General features: G+C 38.8%; 1 pseudogene; it reads left to right on the top strand.

Annotated features, from left to right (window-relative positions):
- The first annotated feature begins 2,184 nt into the window (after nt 1–2,184).
- On the top strand, nt 2,185–5,923 carry LOC131535480 (peroxisomal ATPase PEX6-like; annotated as a pseudogene).
- The last annotated feature ends 80 nt before the right edge of the window (nt 5,924–6,003 follow it).

Genomic DNA, 6,003 nt, shown 5'->3' with positions numbered 1-6,003 from the left:
GGTACATGTACAACAAACTGTAATGTCATAGTGGTATCGTGTACTGTAATCGAATCTATATCTGTGGAACCGACAGCACACGCGGTGTTCGTCTAATAAAGATCTTCATAGCTAGTAAACCATAGCCTTTGCAGATTTGCTTTCAACTGACTGTTGATCCAGAGCCACGTCTTCAGCGCTCTCGATGTTACAACTCTGAGTGAGAGCCGCTTCAGACGACTCAGCGCGCGGCAGGGAACTGAACGAATCATTCAAACTGATTCGCGAACCGATTCACTGGTCTGCCAACTGGTCTGATCAAGCCTTCGAACAGAATTGACTCAAAAGAATGAATCATTCATGAACGGGCATCGCTCATTGCCCAGAAAAAAAGTAGATGGCGCGCTTGGAATAAATTGAAGGATTTTTAACTTGTATGCATTAAGATAAAGTAAGCCCACAGTAACGAAGTAAAAGTACCGTTTTTCACTAAAAATGTACTTGAGTAAGAGTAAAAGTACCCATTTTAAATATACTCTAAAAGTATTAGTTACCCAAAAATTGACTCAAGTAAATGTAACGAAGTAACTCCTTACTACCCACCTCTGCTTATCCGCCATGGCCTGTATGCATGCTCACCATGCAAGACTTCATTGCTGAAGAAAAAGCATGTTGAAGCTCATTTAAATTTTGCTGCACAACATTTAGACAAACCTGTGAAATACTGGCAGAATATAGTCTGGTCAGATGAGACCAAAATTGAATTCCTTGGATGCCATGATACACACCATGTTTGGAGGTCACATGGCACTGCACATCACCCCAAAACATCACGGTGTAGTGCTGGCAAAATTCATATAATTGAAGGAAGGATGAATGTAAAATGTACCAAGACATTCTTGATAAAAATCTACTGCCATCTGCCAGGATGATGAAGATGAAATGAGGGTGAACATTTCAGCAAGACAATGATCCAAAACACAGTCATTTTAAATTGTAATATTTCACTATTTTACTTTTTTTCTTCTGTATTTTTGATCAAATAAATGCAGCATTGTTGAGCAGAAGAAACTTCTTTAAAAACATTACAATTTTACTGATCCCCAACTTCTGAACAGCTGTATATACAATCAAGCAGTTGAGATTTACTATATAGCACTTACCCTGGAGGGCCAATCCACTGCAGAGTTTAGCTCAACCCTGATCAAACTCACCTGTCTGTGATTTTCTAATGATCCTGAAGACATAGATTAGCATGTTCAGGTGTGTTTGATTAGTGTTACAGCTAAACTCTGCAGGAAAGTGGATCTCGAGGTCCAGATTTGAGGAGCCCTGCTATATAGCATATTTTGCTGATGCAAGTGTACTGTATGCAAATATAGCTGGACAAACTTATATATCCAACATCATTTATAGTGTAGATCTGTGCTGTATATTTATAATTTTGGGACTGTAATTATTGAAGCTGTAGAGATTTGCTGCATATAGTATAAATCATTTTCCATGAGTATTACAGTATGTGTGCAAATTAAATCAGTTATACTTTATATATCCAAATTTATATAGAGAGAGGAAATATAAAAACTTCTCTAAATTACATAGGCATGTACATTTTTACAAATGTTAGACTTTAAAAGATTGCTTCAACAGAAATGACCCAGATTGCAGATAAAAATAAAACTATAAAAATAGTTAGCTGTCAAACAATTAATTGCGATTAATCGCATCCAAAGTAAAATTTTTAGTTTACATAATGTATGTATGTGTACTCTGTATATTTATTATCCATGTATAAATACACATACATGCATATATATATATGTATAATTAAGAAAAGTGTTATGTTTATATATTAAATATATTTATATATAATATAAAGTATATGAATAAAAATATATGTAAATATTTTCAAAAGATATACAGTATGTGTGTGTATTTATATATAAGTAATAAATATACACAGTACACACACATGTATTATGTAAACAAAACCTTTATCTTGGATGCGATTAATCGCTTGACAGCACTAAAAATAGGGCCTATTTAATACAATTTTAAATTAAAATGAACAAAAACAACTCTGGTTATCGACTGCTGCTCGTCTCAAAATGGCCAGAGATTATTTATCACTCTACCACTATATATGGTAATATTCAGCAGTCGATCAGATGTAAACAGATGTGTGATGTGGTTTAACTCAAGCAGAGGTGGAATAAGGCGTCGTCTGAGGCCGAGTCTCAGATCTCCGTGAGCGTGTCGATGTGCAGCGCCACCGTTTGCTAAAGAGCTGCACATTGAAGCCATCATATCTCCAGACTACAACTCCCATGGGCCCTTCGACAGCATCCTCCACAAACACTTCAGCTCACCCAGGTGCTCAGAGCGCATTTACAGTCATATACGAATCATCTTCCTGGTTTTCCTGAGTGTTGTGTTTGTTTGCAGGCTTGTTCAGCGAGGGAGTATATTGGGAATCCCGTCAGAAGGACATCCTGATCTAGTGGAGAACAGCTCTGAAGGAATCCTCAGGTGCCGGTTTATCTTCAGCAGCTGCTTTAGAGAGCATTGAAAATCAGTCCTCATGCAGGTTTTGTGTTTTGCAGGTGGCCTGTGCTGTATTTCAAAGTAAAGCAGGTGTGTGGTTTTTCTGCTGAGGAGGAAGAGGTTTCTTCATATCTGGCTGACTCCAATCACACTTCACTGTACATGGTGAGAAATGAAGACAATCACAGAGATATTAATAATAGTCCAATCGGAATCTGCTCTTTTATACCACGCAGTTAATATATGCAGGTGTGTTCAAGTTCTGATTGGCTGTCCACAGGGAGGCTCCGCCCACAGCCTGTCTCCCTGCTCTGTGCTGCAGAAGGGTTCGTCTTTCTGGACGAGTCTCTGTCCTCCGGGTCTCTCAGCACTGTGGAGAAACTGCTCACTATCATCCAGCCTCACTTCAGTGAAAGGTCAGTATTGTGTACATATTATGAATAAGGTGCTCACGACCTCAATATTGTAGTATTAAGGACACAAAGTCTCATTCAAATGTTAAGCAGATTCATTTTGTGTGTCCTCCTTTCTGTTAGAATGGTAAATCTCAACCTTTTGGACTAGAAGGCCAGCTATTGCCAAATACTTGTTTTCTCTCTCTCTCTCTTTTTTTTTCTCTCTCAATATATACTGTGTATATATATATATATATATATACAGTATATATATATATATATATATGTGTGTGTATGTACACTCTTAAAAATAAAGGTTCTTTATTGGCATCAATGGTTCCTCAAAGAACCTTTACCATCTATGAAACCTTTTATTCCACAAAAGGTTCTTCACACTAAGAAAAAATGGTTCATTTAGGAACTGTTCACTGAAAGGTTCTTTGGGGAACCAAAATTGGTTCTTCTATGGCATAGCTGTGAAAACCCCTTTTGGAACCTTTATTTTTAACACTGTATGTGTGTCCCTGGAGCACAAAAGCAGTCATAAGTCATTGTATGGGTCAAAATAATCGATTTTTCTTTTATGCCAAAAATCATTAGGATATTAAGTAAAGATCATGTTCTGTGAAGATTTTTTGTAAATTTCCTACCATAAATATATCCAAACCTAATTTTTTATTAGTAAAGACAACTTCATTTAGACAACTTTAAAGGTGATTTTCTCAATATTTCGATTTTTTGCACCCTCAGATTCCAGATTTTCAAATAGTTGTATCTCAGCCAAATATTGTCCGATCCTAACAAACCATACATCAATGGATGTGTAAATCTCAATTTCTAAAATATTATTACTGTTTAATTTACATAATATTTAAAAAATTATTATCTTGCAGCTCTCTAACATTAAAAAGAGGCTGTTCGGTGCTTCTGATGGGTCCAAATGGCAGTGGTAAAGTTACTGCGGTAAGAGCAGCTAGCAGGAGGCTACATCTGCATCTGATCAAGGTGATTTGTGATTGTTCACATCCTTTTCTTGAGTTTTGTGTTTTTTACAGTTACGAGCATCGAAACCTTCACAAGTTGTGTCTTTCATAAGTTCACAGGAAGCAACCCATATGAAAACTAACCATGATTTTACTACAAATAAAACCATGGTTACTATAGTTAAATCAGGGTAACCACAAATTAACCATGTTTTGCTACACTAACCATCATTTAACCATGGTATTTGCAGTACAACTGTGGTTATACAAATGATAATCAATACCCCAAAAACATGGTTCCTACATGTTTACTACAAAAAAAAAAAACATGGTTACTTTTCGAAGAGAAAACACAGTTGTTGAGTCTAGTAGAGTTTAGTAGAACTTTAGCATGTTGCTAAGCTAACAAACACGAAGCATAGAAATACATAAAATCGTTGTGTATTTTTAGTCCACATTTCTTTATTTTCGATGAAGCCCTGCACGTGAAATGCAGGCATGATAATCTTGACCTTGAATTAAGAATTTGTTTCCTGTGACTTACTATTTTGAGTTACTCATTTTAGTTAAATTGCAAGCATGTTGTACTAATTTGTTCCCTTGTTTTAGTTGAATCATAGCCACTTTCTACTAATTTGTGGCCAACTAAATTACATCAAGAGAGCAAATGTCACAGTGCTGACTCATATTATGGCCACATTCAATGGTCACATTAAATATGCCGCTTGTCTAATGTTATCGTATGAATAGAGTTGGATATGTGCTGGTGTGTGCAGGTGGACTGCGTCACTCTCTGCGCAGACACTGCGGCTGCCTGCGAGGCGAAGATCAAGTCCGTCTTTGAGAGAGCGGAGCTCCATCACCCGTGTGTTTTGCTGCTGAGAAACCTGCAGCTGCTCGGCCAGCCGCGGGACGGCTCCGAGACCGACTCCAGGGTCACGTCCACGCTCTGCCAGCTCGTAGCAGCTGCTCACGCCAGGTGAGGCGCCAACACACCTGCAGCGCACGGGGACATTACAGATGCATGCTCCTCTTAAAGGGTTAGTTCACCCAAAAATGAAAATTAGCCTGTTATGTACTCACCCTCGAGGCATCCTAGGTATATATGACTTTCTTCTTTCAGACGAATCCAGTCGGAGTTATATTAAAAATTGTCCTGGCCCCTCCAAGCAGGTGCTTTTTGTCAACAGTCCAGAAGACGTGAAATAAAATGCGCGTATCCGTAATAAAACGGGCCTCACACGGCTCCGGGGGGTGAATAAATGAATCAGATCAAATTTGTAATAGCTTCCTTCTTTCTTCTGCTATTCTGCAGTGTAGTGGTGGTGGGGTCTGTGAGCAGTCAGCGGGAGCTGTCCTCAGATGCGATGGCAGCGTTTGTGCACCAGGTGGCGATAGAGAGCCTGTCCAGGAGCAGCGCAGGACGATGCTCTCCAGCCTCAGTGAGGACCTGATGTTGGGAAAAGACGTCAATCTTGGGAAGATTGCCAAACAGACAGCTGTGAGACTATAATCTATCTCATCTTTGCATTGAAATTGACCATTATGTACTATTTTATACACATTCCTGGTCCAATTGTGAACCGTTTTGGAGCATGTTATTCCAAAGATAAATGTGGAAAATGCTCTGCATCCAGTGAATTACCATATTATATCACTTTATGTAAGTAAATTTGATTGCCAGTGCTGTTTCATGTTGACTTTGTTTCTGTAGGGTTTTGTTTTAGGAGATATTTACGCACTCCTTACCAACGCTGGGAAAGCCGCTCACAGACGACTTCTGCAGACATAGTAAGTCTTCACCCTGCTGCTGATATTCACTCCAGGCATTGTTTGTGACCATTCTGTCGAATGGGTCAGAAACTGGAGAGCTGTTTCTTCATGTGTAGTTCTCCAGAAGCGGCGAGTGAACAGGAAGAGGAGGATCTGTGTGTCTCTGGGGTGAGCGTCACGCCTGAGGACTTCAGTACAGCACTGGATATCCTACAGGAGGCACATTCACAAGCCATCGGAGCGCCAAAAGTACAGTTACCTTGTTTTTCCTTGATTGAGTCATTTGTATTAAGCATGCTTTTAAAAACAAGTTGAAAAACAATGTACTT

The sequence above is a fragment of the Onychostoma macrolepis genome, unplaced genomic scaffold (genome assembly GCF_012432095.1).
Source record: "Onychostoma macrolepis isolate SWU-2019 unplaced genomic scaffold, ASM1243209v1 Scaffold295, whole genome shotgun sequence".
NCBI classification, from domain to species: domain Eukaryota; kingdom Metazoa; phylum Chordata; class Actinopteri; order Cypriniformes; family Cyprinidae; genus Onychostoma; species Onychostoma macrolepis.
Note: the sequence above shows the minus strand (reverse complement) of the source record. Positions and strands in the feature narration are given on the sequence as shown.